At 42.6% G+C, this 17581-nt stretch overlaps 1 long non-coding RNA gene across 1 annotated transcript; it reads left to right on the top strand.

Moving 5' to 3' along the window:
• The first annotated feature begins 16623 nt into the window (after positions 1 to 16623).
• On the top strand, positions 16624 to 17264 carry LOC131902265 (uncharacterized). The gene is made up of 2 exons (XR_009377044.1): positions 16624 to 16794; positions 16868 to 17264. It is a non-coding gene; the product is annotated as an uncharacterized LOC131902265 (long non-coding RNA).
• The last annotated feature ends 317 nt before the right edge of the window (positions 17265 to 17581 follow it).

Genomic DNA, 17581 nt, shown 5'->3' with positions numbered 1-17581 from the left:
TTTTTAAATATTAATTATGAAAGTTTGGCCTTTACCTTAGGCTTGTCTCAACTAGCTCTTATAACTTAAACTAATCCATTTGTATTAATCTACATTCTGCCGTATAGCGTTACCTCTCTTCCATCTTGCACCTTCTGTTTCCTCTCTATGTCTGGCTGGCGACTCTGCCTTTCTTCTTCCCAGAGTTCTCTCTTTGCAGAAGTCCCACCTATACCTCCTGCCTAGCTATTGGCCATTCAGCTTTTTATTACACCAATCACAGCAATACATATTCACACAGTGTACAAATATCCTACAACAGGGTCTCTCTACATAGCCCTGGCTGTGCTGGAATTCACTCTGTAGACCAGGCTGGCCTCACAGAGATCCTTCTGTCTGTGTCTCCTGAGTGCTGTGATTGAAGGGATGTGTCCCCAGGCACATCAGATGGCACAAACAGAGTAAGGCTTGGGAGGAGGTGTTTTGGGAAAGACATAGTAGTTGACCTCAGAGTCCAGGATGAGCCCAGAGAGATATTGCATCCCTTAGGAAAGGAGAAGAGCCAACCCTCACCCGTGTGCTGAAATCATTGGGAACTCTAGGTTGAACTACTTTGTGAACTGGGAGACAGAGGATAATCCTTATTCGTAAAAGGATCTGGAAGAGGCTCAGGAAATAAGCCAAGCTTGTCTGGGTCAGGTTTGGTAAAGTGTGGGACCCAGCTTTAGTGCAGGGTGAGGAGCCAGAGAGGAGAGAGGGCATAGGGAAATTTGAAGGAGCAGCAACAAGTCATTTCTCTTTCCAGGTACTTTCATGAACTCTCTCTTCTTCCAATAAGAAAAGATTTCTAATCATAAAAAAGAAAAGGCCCACAGGATGATCTTCAATTTGCAAAGGGACAAGACACTGCTCTTTCAACAACAAAAATTTTTGTGGATTATGTTAATGAATCATAGTTAATACTTTGAGGAGACAAAGATCATAAAGTGTAGAAATGGGAATGTCCTAGAGAGACGAATGGTAGGAAAATATGCTTGTGCAATTTTGTAAGAGATTACAGTCATTACGAAGTTAACAACAGGGGCTGGAGGGATGACTCAGCAGTTAAGCACTGGCTGCTCTTTCAAAGGATCAGGACTCCATTCCCAACACCCTCACAGTACCTCACAACTATCTGTAACTCCAGTTTCAGGGATCGGATGCCCTCTTCTGGCCTCAGTGGGCACTAAGCATGCATGTGGTACACAGATATACCTGTAGGCAAAAGGCCCATACTTATAAGACAAAAATAAATCTTTTTAAAAGGAAAGGTTTATGATAAAAGAAGATGGTAAAGAAATTGATATGGGTAACAACAGAAGACTAGAGGGATATTATGTGTATTAGTTCACAATGGTGCTGTAGGAAATGTCACAAAGTTCCTTAAGACAACAGAAAATTACTATCTTGTAAGTGGGGAGGTCAGAAACTTTGAAATGGTTGTTGTTGTTTTGTTTTGAGACAGGTGTAGCCTTGGATAGCCTGGAATTCACCAGGTAGACCAGGCTGACCTCAAATTCATAGAGATCCACCTGGTTCTGCTGAGATAAAAATCATTCACCACCATGCCCATCTCTGAAAATCAATTCTGATGGGGAAAAATTATGGCAATGGCAGGTCTGTGTTCCTGCTGAGGCTCTGGAGGAGAGCTCCCTCCTCCTTCTGTAGTCCACAGCTCATGGCCTTCTTCCAGTTCTTAGTCACTCTGACCCGTCTTTCTGTGGGCCCAATTCTTTCTCTTATCCTGACTCTCTTGCTCTGTCTTACAGAACACTTATGATTGCATTCACCTCTTCCAGACCATTCAGTTTTCTCTCCCCACTGGCAGTTTTCCACACTGAATACCAGACTCACAGATCACAAAGTGGACACACCTAGAGGCCACTGTTCTGTTTACCACAGCCCCAAGAGTAGGAGCCATAAAAGAATAGAAGAACAAGAATTGTGTGATTGAAGGGCAAGTATCAGGGGAGAGGTTGAGATTTCAGATCTGAGGCAGGCAAAGCCGGCAAAGATCAGTGTAGGAAGAGATGGTTTAGATGTTGTATATTTGTTCTCTGACTTTCATGGGATGGAAGCTGGTCCCCAGTGGGAAGTGTAGGAAGATGGTGTGGCACCTGGGTAGTTCTGACCTCCACCTACTTTTCTGGCTTTCTAGCTTGCAATTTGCTTCTTCCTCTCCATGCAATGTTCCATCTATTGTAAAGGCTCTGATCCTAAATGCAATGTGGTTGGAAGGGGGAAAAAGTGGGGAGCAAAAAAAAAAATCTGGTCAGAGCTTCTCATCGGGGCCAGAAGGTGACATGATTGGTTTGAGCTCTCGTCTCCTGCTCACCAGCATTCCTTTTTCAACTTGTCTCCTCTTCTCCAGCTCCATGAAGAATATTAGCTACCCGCCTAGCTATAGATCACATTATGTCTAGGCCCCTCCATCTTCCTCCTCCCTTCTTCCTCTTCCCCTCTTCCTCCTCCTTCCCCCCCCCTTTTTCCTCCTCTTCCCTTCTTCTTCCTCCTCCTTCAAAACAAGGTCTTATGTAGCTCAGGTTGGCCTGGAATTCACTATGTAGCTGAGAATGACATTGAATTCCTCATCTTTTTGCTTCTGCCTCCCAAGTTCTCCACACTCTGCTTAGAAAATCATGAATTATCTGAATCTCAGGAGTAGGACAGGGATCTGTGGCCTTTGGGTATGGTTCTGGCTTGAAGGGCATGCGTGTGTTGTGGGGAGGTTCAGACACTGCTATGGGGATGGAGCTAACACTCTGGGAGGTTCTGGGATCACTGACCTAGTAGCTACTTTGTGCTGGTTGAGACAGGTGTCCTAGGAAAGCTGTAGGGGGACATGGTGGGACTGTGTGTGATGACGGGAGTCAGGACTTCTGAAACAGGACTTCTTACTTAAATAATTGGATTTAGAGATGCTAATTTTGGCAGGAGAAGGAAGGAAGGAAGAATAGAGACTTTGGAGAAGAGGCCATGTTGGTTGAAGTTATACTCCAGAGCCCAGGGTTTTGCAGCATTGACTTGGGGCTCCCAGCAGGGACATGTGGCCATTTCATTTCATACATTGTTTTCCCTACAAGGCTAGTTAATTCATTAATATGGTCTGCTTTTTACCTTGAAATCGGGAGGAAGAATCAAGAATTTTAATTAATTAATTAATTAATTAAAATTTTAAGCAAAGGCTGTTCTGGACAGATATTTGTTGTTATTATTCCTACCATGTGACATCTTATATTCTGTGCCCCCCCCCCCCCACTATCCCCATGTGTTGATGGCATTGTTGGAGGCTTAGTAATGACATACAATTAGTTTTGGTACTTGAGAGTTGTTGAGGGTACAGAACTTTTTATATTCCAGGGGCCAAAAGTTATACTCATCAGGTAGTGCCTATCTCCCAGGACACTCAGAGGTCTGGAAAGTAGGGGGAGGGACATTTGGAACTAGGCTTCAGGAGCCCAGCAGGGTTTCAAACAAAGCCAGCCTCCTTTCTGTTTGTCTTCATTTATGGTCCCTCACTTCTGACCTGCATGTCCTGGTAGAGAGGCCCTTCACTGTCACCCTTAAAGGATAGCATTAGCCCAAGGGCTCTGAGCTCCAGGGGCTTTTGATCTACCTCTTTATGGCTACACGACTTTCAATAATCACTGTTTTGATCTTCAGCTTCTTAATTTCTGAAGTGTGAATAAACTCAATGCCCTCCTTTGCCTCTCTGTCTGGTCACCCTGGGAAATGAGGTAGCATGACCCTACTGCAATAGCAGTCCACACAGTGGGCAGGCTGAGGGAAGGGAGCCATAGTGGAGCAGAGTGGCAGTCCTGGACAGGGAGTGGCTGGCCGGGGCAGCAAACACACTTCATGAATGTCATGCCAGCAAGTGTAAGCTTTGGAGCTGGGGCTGGTGTGGTGCAGTGGAGAAAGTGCTTGCTGAGCCCACATGAGGAACTACATCCAGGATGCAGGTAACATAAAACCCAGGGGTGGCAGTTCACACTTGTAATCCCAGCACTGAGGAGACAAAAAAAAAAAAAAAGGAGCCTAAGCCAGCCCGGCTAGCCTATTTGATCAGTGTCGGACCACATGAAGAACCTGTCTCATAAAATGAGGAGGACAGTGCCTGAGGTACCATATCTGAGGTTGACCTTGGCACGTGCACTTTCTCAGGCACAAGTTACACAAAGGAGTGTGGACTTCGGCGCACACGCTGAGAGGAAGAGACCGCAGCCCAGCCGGGCACAGGGAGCAGAACCCACGGAGAACGGTATCATGTCTGTCCTGGGATTCAAGGGCAAACCATTTGTAAAGGCACACTCTCCTGGCGACCTGCTGCTGTTAACAACCTCCAGTAGTGAGAGCTGAGGTGAGGAGATCTGTGTTCAGGTTGCAGGTCTGTGAGGGCTGGTCTTGCTTGCCGACTTGACTGGATTGAAAAAACGCAAAGGAAACTAGTGAAGCATGTTTCTGGGCGTGGCTGTAAGTCCTTCCAGAGAAAACTAGGGTGGGCCAGGGAACTCAGTAGGGAAGGACCCTCTATGTGGGCAACATAGTCCAGATGTTGGGGAACAGAAAGGAATGGCGAGTAGACCAGGGAAGCTGGCATCACTCATGCCTCAGCAGATGCAAATCTTGAGGCTGTCTGTGGGTGTCTGACACCAGAATCTCCAACTATTGAATGTGTACTTGCACCAGATGCTCTCTGGGGCCTTTTAGGCCCACAGCCCTGGTCTTGGATGACATCATTGCCCTTTCTTGCTCTCAGGCTTCTATCTTTATGGATTGAGAAGCTAATGTGTCCCCGGATCTCCATCTGGCAGATAGCCATTGTGAGAATAGTCAGCCTTTGATAGGGTAAGCTAACCCAATAAATTCCCAAATATAGATGTGTAGACCCGCATACATATTCTATGTGTTTCATAATTCTTTGGAAAATGTCAATTAATGTAAGTTCTTTTTCTTATGCTTTGGAAACTCAGTTGTCTACACCATTAGACATGTATGTAGTTTTCTCATCTGTGAACCATGGGTCATAATTATACTTTGCTCAGGAAGTAGTACATGTGGCATTTTAAAATAAATTACGGGGGTGGTACAGATGTTAAGAATACAGTGTCTAGGGGTTTTTCTGAAACTTCTTGAACCTATGCACTTACGCAGTTGATGTAAACATTCTCTGAGATTGACTTGAGTTTTACAAGCTATGAGGAAGGCTCCCCACGGCCTCTTAGGCTATAGTAAAAAATGTCTGCACTGAGGAACTGTGTTAGCCCACATATAAGGGGTGTATCCACAATCTACTTGCATACAAGCCATTAGAGACTGCCCATAAATTCATTGTTAACATAACCAATTGTCAATCATCGATTTCTATAGATAGAAGGTTCTAGAAAAGATGGGAAGATGAAGAGAGAGGCCTCGGTGGAGTAGGTGAGTGAGTGCTCAACTTAGAAAGAATGTATCTGGAGATGAGATTTGATGTAATTATGAACTGATTTATTTATAATTCCAGTCAATAGTTTAAATCTGAAGAAGGTAGATTTTGTTCCTTAGAGGATCTTCTAAGAGGCAGTGTCTTTGAAGTCCAGCATTACGGGTAGGGTTCATCTATAGCTGTACTAAGGTATAGGCATACTGACCTTCACTTAGGATGCCTATGGTGGGTGCTGATTTCCACACTAGAGCAATCAATGTTCCAGATGTAAGATTTTAACTTCTAACTAGACACTGGGCTTTGGAAGCCTTATAGTCAACTACGGATTCAAGGTGTTTAGAAACTTTGGATTTTTACTCACTAATTTTCTACCAGAAAAATGATAGTCACAGTTTCTCTGTGGTAGTTAGCTTCCCAAGTCCTTAGACTAAAATGTTTCCCCTCTTTCTTTCTACATGGTCATTAATGCCTAACACACGAGAGACAGCAGATGAGATAAAAGCATTACAACCACACAGGGGAGACTCTTGCCGCTCTCAGTAGTTAGATGTCCTAGATGTACCCACAAAAGCCTTCCAATGAGACACATGCTATATTCTACATTAAAATGAGGGCCCAGGGGCTGGAGCAGTGGCTCAGTGGTTAAGAACATCTGCTGCTCTTGCAGCGGACCTGGGTTCTGTTCCCAAAGCCCACATGGCAGCTCACAACCATCTGTAACTCCAGTTTCAGGGGCTCCCATGCCCTCTTCTGACCTTTGTGGGCTCCAGGCACACACTTGGTTTGTATACATACATGTAGATAAAACTCTCATGTACAGAAAATAAATAAATATTTTTTTAAAAACGAGGACCCAAATTCAATTCCCAGCACCCACATAAAATAATCTGGGTGTGGTGACACTCACTTGTCATCCCAGAGTTCCAGAGGCAGCAAGAGCAGGATCCCTGGGACTTGATGGACACCCAGCCTAGCCAAACCTGTGAGCTCCAGGTTCTTTGAGAGATTCTGTCTCAAAAATACAAAGTGGATCATACACGAGGAGAGAACACTTAAAGTTAGCCTCTGTATTACACACAAACACAAGTGTATATTCCCACATATGCACACATACAGCTACTCACTGCAGAAATCACTGCTTTAAGACTTTCTCATAAGGTCTGGTTAGGTCACAAAGGAAGAACAACATTGAATCAGCAGTGTATGAAGGAGCTAACAGCTCACTATCAAATAGTCTGTCTCAGGAAATGTCAAACTAGCTTAGTTTTGTGGGTTCACCCTGTGGCCACGTGCTGCATATGTCCCAAGAGAGCTATGAATGTATGAATGTAGCCCCAAAACAACACTGAAAACTTCTTTAAGTATTATGAGGGGTGTGTGTGTGTGTGTGTGTGTGTGTGTGTGTGTGTGTGTGTTGTAATTCGACTGCTTAGTATGGCATGCATATTTTCTTTGTAGATGACAATGCCATGTTGCAAAGTCAAAAGGTTGGATGTGTCTGTGAGAAACAGAAAACCACAGGATCACTTCAATAGCTGCAGGAAAAGCCTTGTGAAAACTTAGACGTGGGCTCTTGGTAAGCATTTAAGAAACTGGGAATAGAAGGAGACTTTCTTAATGTGTTAAAGATTATGAATAAAACACTAACTGCAAGGATGAATAAGATATGATTCTTATTCTCACAAAGCTCAATCTGGAGACAGAGACAGAAGCAGGAATAGCTATGAGCCATAACATTATTTTAAAAGTCCTCTTAGCAGAGAAGAAAATATGGCAAACATTGGTGAAGTCAGTCACCACATGCTAATTTCCCTTTATATAATAATATATCTCAAATATTCTTTTCCGTAATCCAACAAAGCCACCTTCTGCTCTTGCTGTCCTATTTTATCTGTAATTATATCTTGCAGGAGAGTTTCTAAATGCTCTGTTAAAATCAAAGTTTTGCTCTGAGGATGCCACTTCCTACTCTTTGTGACATTTAGACTCAGATTTTAAAACAATCTGAGGACATTTTGACAAGACATTAAACTTTATAAATTCCTTTTTTTATTAATAAGTATAATGTGTGTAGGTATACCAGACCATTGTTTTAAACACTGCAAAACTTCAAGGAAGATAGAGGCTCATGAATAAGGAGAGAAGCGAAGGTAAAGTCATAAATGGAGGGAGAGGAAATTCAAGATGAAGGCAGGAAGAAGAGGACATCTAACATACATTCATGAGTGAAAATCATGGTAGGTGTGGTGGTCACTCTTCACTGTAGCTTGACTGGATTTGGAAATCACCTAGGAGACACACCTCTGGGAATAACTGTGAAGCTGTCTTCAGAGAGGATTAATTAAGAGGGAAGACTTACTCCATGTGCTGGTGTCCAGGACTGAATTAAAGGGATGGAAAAGATGAGTTGGGTGCCAGCATCCATCTCTCTCTTCCTGACTGAAGATGCAACAGGACCAGCTGCTTCACATTCCAACCACAGCTGACTTACTCCCCTGCCACAATGGACTGTGTCCTCAATCCATGAGTCAAACTAAATTCCTCAAGTTGCTTCTGTCAGATATTCACTCCCAGCAACAATAAATTAATTAGTATAGCAGCTTGATTTTATTTTAATTAAGTTGATAAGGACAGATGCCAGAATTTCCATCATGTTTCCCAGACTTGATTTCATTCTCTGGTGTACTATCCTCAGGGGTGTGCGTGAGGTTTACAGACAGGTCGGTCTCTCTAGTCCATTTCTTGAAAATAACGCGTGAAAGTTATCTGAAAACCTTAAAGTTTTACAGTTTGAGTTAAACAATCTCATTGTATTTTCAAAAGTATCAACACAAGTTAAGGGAGCTGAGAAAATTCAGAAAATTGTCTTCACAAAACATTCTTTTCCAAAAGAAGTCACCGAAAAGCATTAGAATGGACAGGGAAAACAAGATGTTTGTAACATGGGTGACTGACAATGTCCCAGTATCTAAAACACATTTTAAAAAACCCTTATTCAAATCAATTAGAGATACGAAAGAAATACCAATACCCTGTATACAACTTAAAAGTCTTCCACCTCGTTAGTCACTGGGGAAATAAAAATGACAACCACAATGAAAACCACACACAGTCACCAGAGTGGCAGAAGCATAAAAACTTCACAGCCTTAATGATGGTATGGAAACTCAAACGTTTGCTGCTTATGGGAGTGAGAATGTGTTGAACTACTGGGGAGAACATGTTGCCACTATTTAGCAAAGCTGTACATGTGCAGACTGTGTAACTCCCAAGGACCCAACAGAAATGTGGCACATATGTGAACCAAATGACATGTGTGGGGTGTTCATGGAGTCATTCTTTATAGGATCCCTGGATGAAAAGTGCAGATGCCCATCAGCAGTGGAATAAATAAATAAACGGTGCCTGTTGTCACACCATGTAACATCCTAGACGTATTTTCAGAATGTGGACTCGGAACCGGAAGCACCAAGCCGCCTATGCTCCTGTCAGAGATGCAGATGTCTGAGTCTTTTCAGATCCACGAATCAGAAACTGTGTAGACGGGGCTTAGCAACATTTTAAAATACGTTAAAGACTGAGAACAGAATTTCTCAACGAATTAAAGCTTCAGCCAACAACATGAATGAACTTCCCAAATGTCAGTGGACTGACACTAGTATGAATTTTGAAGTGCCCCGTGGTGGGATGGTTCACAGTCAGCCCTACCTTGGGCCCAAAGTGTCATGGTGGGAGCACTCTAGGTAGACACAGAAGTCACTGAAGAAGTCTGGGAATGAGTGGTGCTTTTTGGCCTATGCTAACAGACCTTGACATGAATTTCATGGTCAAGGATGACCTGAGGTTTCCAATCAATCCATCAGCAGTGTGCTCCCAAGCTCTGCTACAGTTGAAGAGAGTACATTTTGGCTTTTGAAAGTTTCCAAGGGTCTGCAGGTCTATGGAGACCAGATAGCGCTATTAAGAGACAGAGATGGCGTTTCTAGGGCCTGTGCTTGGCTTATCCTTGGCTCCACATCTCTTTGTACTATTTCCCCAGCTATAGTTGTAGCTGCTGTTTCCAAGACAATTTGGTCTAAGTCACACTGGAATTTGCATAACTCTGGCCCTCTGTGATAGACAGTGTGTCCTGATGTCCCTACAAAGGCCATGTGAATTCCTGGGGTTCTTGTTCCCTTATCTCTGGTTAATTTAGGCTTCTTTGCATTTTTTTTTCCTGAGACAGGGTTTCTCTGTGTAGCTTTGTGCCTTTCCTGGATCTCGATCTGTAGACCAGGCTGGCCTCGAACTCACAAAGACCTGCCTCTGCCTCCCGAGTGCTGGGATTAAAGGTGTGCACCGCCACCGCCCAGCTCTTTGCAATTTTTTAATAATAAAGTTTAAAATAAAAGAATATATATAAAACTTAAAATGTTCTGATGTGTAAAAGCAATCTGATTAAGGCACTATGGACACCTGTGAATCTCAACCAAAGAGAAGATCATGACTTTTAACACAGCTTTCGCCAAATCCGTCCATGCCCGTGTATCTCTGAACACTATTGACCCCTGGTTCTCTCTTAGTCCCAGATACATTGTCCACTTGATTGTTCAACCTTATTATGGATCTGTTCTCAATCTGTTGGCTTTCTCAGCTCATCCACTCGACAAAAATGCCATTCTTGTGTTCCCTGTCTCAGGTACGGGCCCCACCATTCACCTCAGACCTGAGGTGAAAGAACTCCCTGGTCCCTCTGTTTTAAATATATTCTGTCCCCCAACTCCTCCTAGGTTCTTCCCATTCACCCCCACTCAACTCCACACCTCTCCTCTCTCTTAAGAAAACAAATAGGCCAAATAAAAAGCAAACAAACCCTTAAAAACACAAAACCAGAAATCATAGTATATAAACAAACAACCAGTAAGGAAAAAAAACAAAAAACAAAAAAACAAACAAAAAAATCAAAGCCAAACCAGTGGTATGAGACAAAGTCTACAAAAACATAAAGTATCATTGAGTTCACTTTGTGTTGGCTGGACATGGGGCCTGGCCTTAAGTGTGGTTAACGTACACAGTGAGACTCCATTGGAGAAAATTGTTTCCTCTGCAAACAGGTACCAAGGGTAAATAGTTTCTTGGTTAGGGGTGAGGGCTTGTGTCCATTTCCCCCTCTTAGCACTGGGACACCATCAGCCTTGAACCTGCTGCAGGCACAGTGAATGCGGCCACTGTCTTTGTGAGTTCATACGTGTGCTAGGTCTGTTGTGTCTGGAGGACACTGTTTCCTTGGAGCCCTCCATCCCCTCTGGCTCTTACATCTTTCTGCCTCCTCTTCTGCGTAGTTCCCTGAGCTCTGGGGGAAGGGGTCCGTGTGTTCTAAAGTCTCTCACACTGCATTTTGTCCAGTTGTGAGTCTCAGTGTTAGTTCCCATCTACTCTGGAGGAAGCTTCTCTGAGGGTGGCCGAACAAGCACTGAGCTATGGACATAGCTGAATGTCATTAGTCTTTTATTTCTGTCTTCCCTTTTTCTACTGCTTTTTTTAATCTTTCATTTGATCTTTATTTTGAATCCACCTACTTCTTAGGCCCCCTACTCTTTTTTCCTAAGAACAATCTGAAACATCTTTATCTTAAATTAGTCTTTCATTTATCTGCAGCTCATCAATTACAACAGATTGGCTGGCCAGCAAAAGCCAGGATCCCTTGTTCTAGAGACAAAACTCAGGTCCTTGTATTCTCAAGGCAAGAGAGTTCTATTGACCAGACCATTCCCTCAGCCCTCTCTCTTAAGTGAACTCTCCATCAGATTTGGGTCTACTCTTATAGAATCCAACAATTTCTGAAGACAGATTTTGAAGCATGTAATTCAGATGGCTTCAATCTGTTCTCTAGAACCATGTTATTGCACTTGGATAGGATCATCCTTTTTTTTTTTTTTTTTCCCAGACAAGGCTTTCTGTAGCCTAGACTGATCTGAACTATGTAGCCAAGGATGACCTGGAACTCCTTACCCCAAAGTGCTTGAATTTCAGAGGATCTGTACGTCTTGATACATATACAAGGGTACAGTCTTGGTGCTATTTTCTTCTGAAATGTAGTCTGCTGGTTTTCTTCCCCTGGTTCAAGGCCCAAGTTCGGCTGGCTTGTTGCTTCCTCTAGCAGGACACAACCGTTCCTATCTTGGCTTGTTTCCCCAGATGACTACACATTTCTCTCCTTATCATTTGTGCTTCTTCTCATATGTCACCCCCTTGAGGATGTTGTTGGCTAATTTATCTTAACTAGTACCTCCTCTCACCATTTGCCTCTGTTTCCTTATTAGATGTTACTTTCTTCCTAGCAGGCACCGTATGAATTTTCATCATCACATTTCTGAGTGTCTAGATGACAGATGATGAAGACATTTGGCAGGAATATGAAGCAAGGGAAGAAACACACGCAATAGAGAAGCTGGCTGAATCATATCCCTCCAACGAAATATTCCCAAGTCAACTCTGAGTCAGGAACTGCACCAGAGGCCAGGGTTGGAAAGATGGCCTTGATCTCATGAATCGGAGTCTAGTGAGATGATAGATATTTTCAGTAACTCATGAAAACATAGGAAATGGGAGACACAGAGGACAACAGAAAGGATTTCAAAATTGGAGGGTTACATTTGGGAATGAGACGTGGATATTCTGGAGCTGACATCTAGGTTCTGAGCTGGGAGAACTGTGGAGTTTAAGGTGGAGGATCAGAGGGAGAAAGAGAGAGTGTCTGTTACCTTCTCATGCTTTCAGAAGCTTCCAGGTCTGAATCGCTGATGGTCAAAAGCCAACATCATTTATGATCAGGACATGGAAAGTGATCAGGAAATATGAGTAGGATATGGATGTTGACAGCAGAATATGTGATCACAATGGAATCGGATGGGAAGGAGCCTGAAACAGTCTCCCAGGAAGAACTTCCTGCTGGTCAGAGCTTCCTGGATCTCAGCCAGATGTTTTCCAGGTCACTTGTGTCCCTTGTCTATCTGTATTTATCAGCAGTGACATAAGAACCCATTCTATTCCCCATAAAGTCTAAGAGTTGCTGCTAGGCTGAGCTACTGAAACATGCTGCAACCCATGCCATGGAGCAGTGGTTCTTGACCTTCCTAATGCTGTGACCCTTTAATACAGTTCCTCATGTTGTGGTGACGCCAGCCATAAAATTATTTCATTGCTACTTCATGGCTCAATTTTGCTGCTGTTATGAATCATAATATAAATAAGTGATATGCAGAATATCTGGTATGTGACCCCTATGGGGGCTCTCAACCCACAGGTTGAGAACTGCTGTCAGAGCTTCACTAATCCTTCTCAAGTTGGGCTTGTCTTCTTTTGTTTAATGCTTATACTTTCTATCATTTAGCTTCAGGAAACCAAAGGACCTTGTATACATAGGATTCTACTCAAGGAAGAAAAAATGGACCATTTCTCCACTACACACATGGTACTGGGTATGCACACAGAGTTGGAATCCAACATGACCCTGGGTTTCTAATGTTTCTATCCATGGCAACCTGTGATGGCTAATTTTGGTTGTCAAGTTGACTACATCTGGAATCAACTAAAACCCAAGCAACTGGGCACATTTGTGTGGGATTTTTCTTGATTGGATCATTTGAGATAGGAAGACCCACCCTAAATGATGGCAGCCCACATCAAAGGACATGGAAGAAGAAACTTTTGCTTTTGGACTGTTTCCTTACTCTCTCTGGCAAGTTCATCCACCCTGAAGCTGAGGTAGTCCTCTGCTGGTATTAGAACCCACTTCTTTGGGATTCCAACACAGACTGAAGAGTAGCTGAAACAGTCAGCCTCATGGACTGACCAACTACAGGATTCTTGGTCTTTCTGTCAGGAGCTAGCCATTGTTGGACTATGTGAACCACAGCCTGTAAGCCCCTCTAAATAAACCCTCCCTTAATATATACACATTCATTCTCTCAGTTTTGTTCCACTAGAAAACCCTGACTAATACAAAACCTTATGGAAGCATTGAGGGAAACCAGCCTATCATGAAAATTTTAACTCTGGGGTCCTGGCCAGCTCCAAGTTTCACATAGAATTTCTAATGAAAACAGGCAAACTGAATGAACGACTTTAATAGATAATTAAGGCTTAATTTTGCATTTCTGTCTGCAAACAGTCATATTGGTCATCATTGGTGATGATTTGGAGCTAAAGTTTTTCATACATGTGACCAGAACCCTTCATGCCTTAAGCAAAATATTTGAGTATGTATGTCAATTAAGCAAAAAATTCATGAGAGAGACATTTTTATTTTATCCAAACATTTGTATCCACATCATTTTATAATGTTGCTTCATAAAGAAAAAAATATGTTCACCACCTGCTCAAGAGGTGTACAACCTGGCTTCTCAGGGCTGTTGTTAAATAGCGCACTAAGACAGCTCAGCATTCCCAGGGCCTCACTGGAGGACTGTTGTACCCTCAGTCATGTCTATAGTTTAGCCCAAACACAGATCATGCTAGATATTTCCTTCCAGTGCCAATTAAGACTCGGTTTACCAACCTTGCTTATCCACTCATAAGGAATGGTGAAGATCCTGAGGTAGGTTCAGCTTTCATGTGAAACTATGACACAGAGCATACGTTTTTTTCTAAATACGTTTTGTTTGAGAGAGGACCATTTGTAGACTAAAGGTTCTGTTAAGAGAGTGGCTTGAGAGCTAAAGATTTTCTAACTGGGGTTTATAAATGGGATATACAAGGCACAGGGTTCTTGAGGATGCCCCAAGGAAGAGATAAGAGATTAGATGCCTGTTGGCAAGAAGAAGAGGATGGATGGTGGGACAGTCATAAGAATGTGTTTTAATCTACAGTGTACTATTCCGCTAGGGAAAGGAACCTGGAATGAACTGCAATTCCTGTTTGTTACAAGATGGCTGGGTAGGGCTGGGGTACACTATGGGAGCTCAGCAGAGTCAAGGAAGTAAAAAACAAAAAGCTGGAAGTGGGGTTAGGGCGAGTCCACAGGAAACCCATCCACGGTTGGTTGTTAACTGGTGTTTATGGGAGTTTGGTTCCTTTCCTTCCACAGAGGCTAAGGGCCAGGGCTCTGTTTTCAAGATGATGACTGCTACAAACAGTAAATTCTTTCAGATGCCTTGAGCTTTCTCAGGTGAGCACTCTAGGTCATCATAGGATGTGCCCTTGAGATGTTAGAAAGTGTTTAAGTCTTTACAGGCCGGAAGGGGCTTGAGAGGAAGATGGCTAGAATTTGGTTAAGGAGAGAATCTTTATGTTGGGTCCTGTCAGTCGTAACTGGGTGGAGATGAAGTCAGGGATCTGCAGTATCAGTATCAGGAGATGGGGACACATAGCCCTGAGACATGTTCCTCTGGTCTCTAATTACCTATTCTGCTCAGCAGTACATCTCCATGAACCTCAATTTACCTTCCTTCCTTTAGTCCCTGATCACTTCAGGCAAGAAAAAACAGAAAAAGGGAATGATGTAACTTAGGGTAAATCTTTGTTCTTCTCTACCTGATATTCCAAAATAGAAATGGGAGAGGCTGAGTTTATATCGCAGGTGAGGATACTTTGATTTAGATGAAACTGCATTTGAATGAGTAATTCTGCTTCTCTGGTGACATTTTAGAGGAATGTCCTCCAATCCTTTCTTCCACGCACACTCAAGCAGTGGGCTACTGTGTCTTGTCAGTGACTCCATCACAGGTACATGGTGGCCACCTCCTCCCTCCTTCTCTGAATCCCTTGTCCATCCCCATTGCCCTCCTATGAAACAAGAACATTAGGATGGAAAAGAAAATCTTCACTAACTGAATAGAGGGTCTCCTGGGCCCTCACAGTGCTTTTCCATTTTCTTTTCTTTTCTTTTTTTTTGTTTTGGTTTTTCGAGACAGGGTTTCTCTGTGTAGCTTTGCACCTTTCCTGGATCTTTTCATTTTCTTTAACCATATCTTGATTAAAACAGAAGACATCTTATGTGAATCGTGGTCACTGCAGGACCTAGTAGACTGTCTTGCATGTAATGGATGCTTCATTTTTTTTCTTGTTTGCAAAATTAATTACAAAGAACTAAAAATATTTCTGTTTAAAGGAGATGTTTATGCTCTGGATACTATTCTTCAGGAATCATATTACTCATTACTATATGCAGACATTTTAACAAAACTATCTTAATTTAAAAGTGTTTTTTTGATAGTAAAAGTTAGCAAACCCTGGACAATAACTGGTAAACAGCTCTATTCAGTTAGCGAAGATTTTCTTTTCCATCCTAATGGTCTTGTTTCATAGGAGGGGATGATGTATGGTTGAGACCAGTTACCTCTTTCTGATGTCTGGACATGAGTAACTGAAAATTACATCACAGTTCTTTTGAATTCATCTGTCCGTTTACTTCTCTCTGAAAACCTCTAAAATTCAGACTTTCCATATGATCCGTAGACTGCTTATTCTATAAAAATACCAATCCGGGTTCAATTCCCAGCACCCACATGGCAGCTGACAACCGTCTGTAACTGTAGTCGGTTCCAGGGGACCCAGCAACCTCTTCCAGCCTCTGCAGGCACCAGGCTCACACGTGGTGCTCAGAGCCACATGCTGCCCAAACACTCATACACACAAAAGAAAAATAAAGTCTTAGAAAGCGAAAGCCATTGCTGTTTGACCGTGTACCTCCAGTTACTGTGTAATACTGTCTTAGGCTAGAAAAGGATTAGTCTTAGTTTTTATCTGTAGTATGTCTTCAATTAGAATAATTGGAGAAATAATTTTGACTTAAGTAAAAAATAGATTTTATTATTTTTTTTTCAAAGTCCGTTTACCAAAAGCTGGAAATGACTTCCCTCCATGATGGTGACGGCGAAGCTTTAATGGGAAACAGGTTAGCAGATGCACCCTGCATGCTCAGCATATGTGGACAGCGAGCATGCTTTTCCAATGTGATTTGAGGCTGTGGTACCAGAGAACAATGCATAATTCATCGCCATCACCCTTTCCACTGAGCAGAGTCTCCGGAGCTTTTTCCTTGGGCTCAGGGCTGTCTTGGCTGCTTCAGAATTTTGGTGAGCAGATTGAGTGATAATTTTAGGCTTCTAAAATCAGTCTGTGTCCCCTCAGTCACATGATGTCATAAGCAGCTGGTGTTGCCTTGGCAACTTTACAGAATAAAAGTGCTGCTTTTGGTAAAACTTTTGAGTCATGTGATCTAGCTCTGTAGCTGGGGGAGACGACATAAAATTATTACTTACATACTTCTCCACCAAAACAAACCCAGATCCGCAGAAGAGAGAAACAAACCGGAACTCGAAGTCCTGTGTGAATTAATTACCAGCCTGCCATCTTCTGAAAGCCAAGTTTGTTGAACTTTGTAATTTCATCATGTTCCACTGTCTGTGATAGCCTCAGACATGTTTTCTTTTCCTTCAGGTGTCTTCTGTTCTGGGAAAATGCTTTAATATCTGAGAAGTCAGTGAGGCCTGGAACGGAGTGAGAAATCAAGCCTTCCTCCCAGACTCCCACCCTGTGCTCTCTGGTGCTCTGTGGATCCTGGATGCAGATCCAACCACTGTCCCATTTACTGTGTGATTTGAGAGGGTCTGCTCTGTCTTCTGGTTAGGCCCCAAGGATCTTACCGTGAGGTACTCAGGCTGTGATTTACCAAGGTTATAAGCCATCTGTGAAGTATAAGTACCCACAGCAGTCATTCAGACTGCTACTTTACACAACAGTGACAGTGTGCTGTGTTTATGCTTGTGATTAAAGGTGACTTTAAAGAGAATATTTGAAACAAAAAATATCAAAACGAATAAACAGTATAATCCTATTTAGAGGCCGTCATTGACTATTTTGGAAATATTTCTTTTATGCTTAGATATTTCCATGAAAAAAAAAACTGTGACACATATATTTATATACAAGTAAATGATCACACACACACAAATTCAAACACCACACACACATACAGGTACACACACATTTCTCATCTACATACAGGTCATCTCTTCATGGCATTCAAAAGTGTGTACCTTTATTTCTCTACCTTAAAAAGTCAATAATTTAAGGTGTCGTAGACTCATTTTTTAATGATTCTTATTGTAAACGATTTCCACGTTACTTGACTTTTCTATCAGAGGTTATCTT

This window comes from Peromyscus eremicus, chromosome 1, assembly GCF_949786415.1.
Source record: "Peromyscus eremicus chromosome 1, PerEre_H2_v1, whole genome shotgun sequence".
NCBI classification, from domain to species: Eukaryota; Metazoa; Chordata; class Mammalia; order Rodentia; family Cricetidae; genus Peromyscus; species Peromyscus eremicus.
This window is presented reverse-complemented; position numbering and strand designations above follow the sequence as displayed.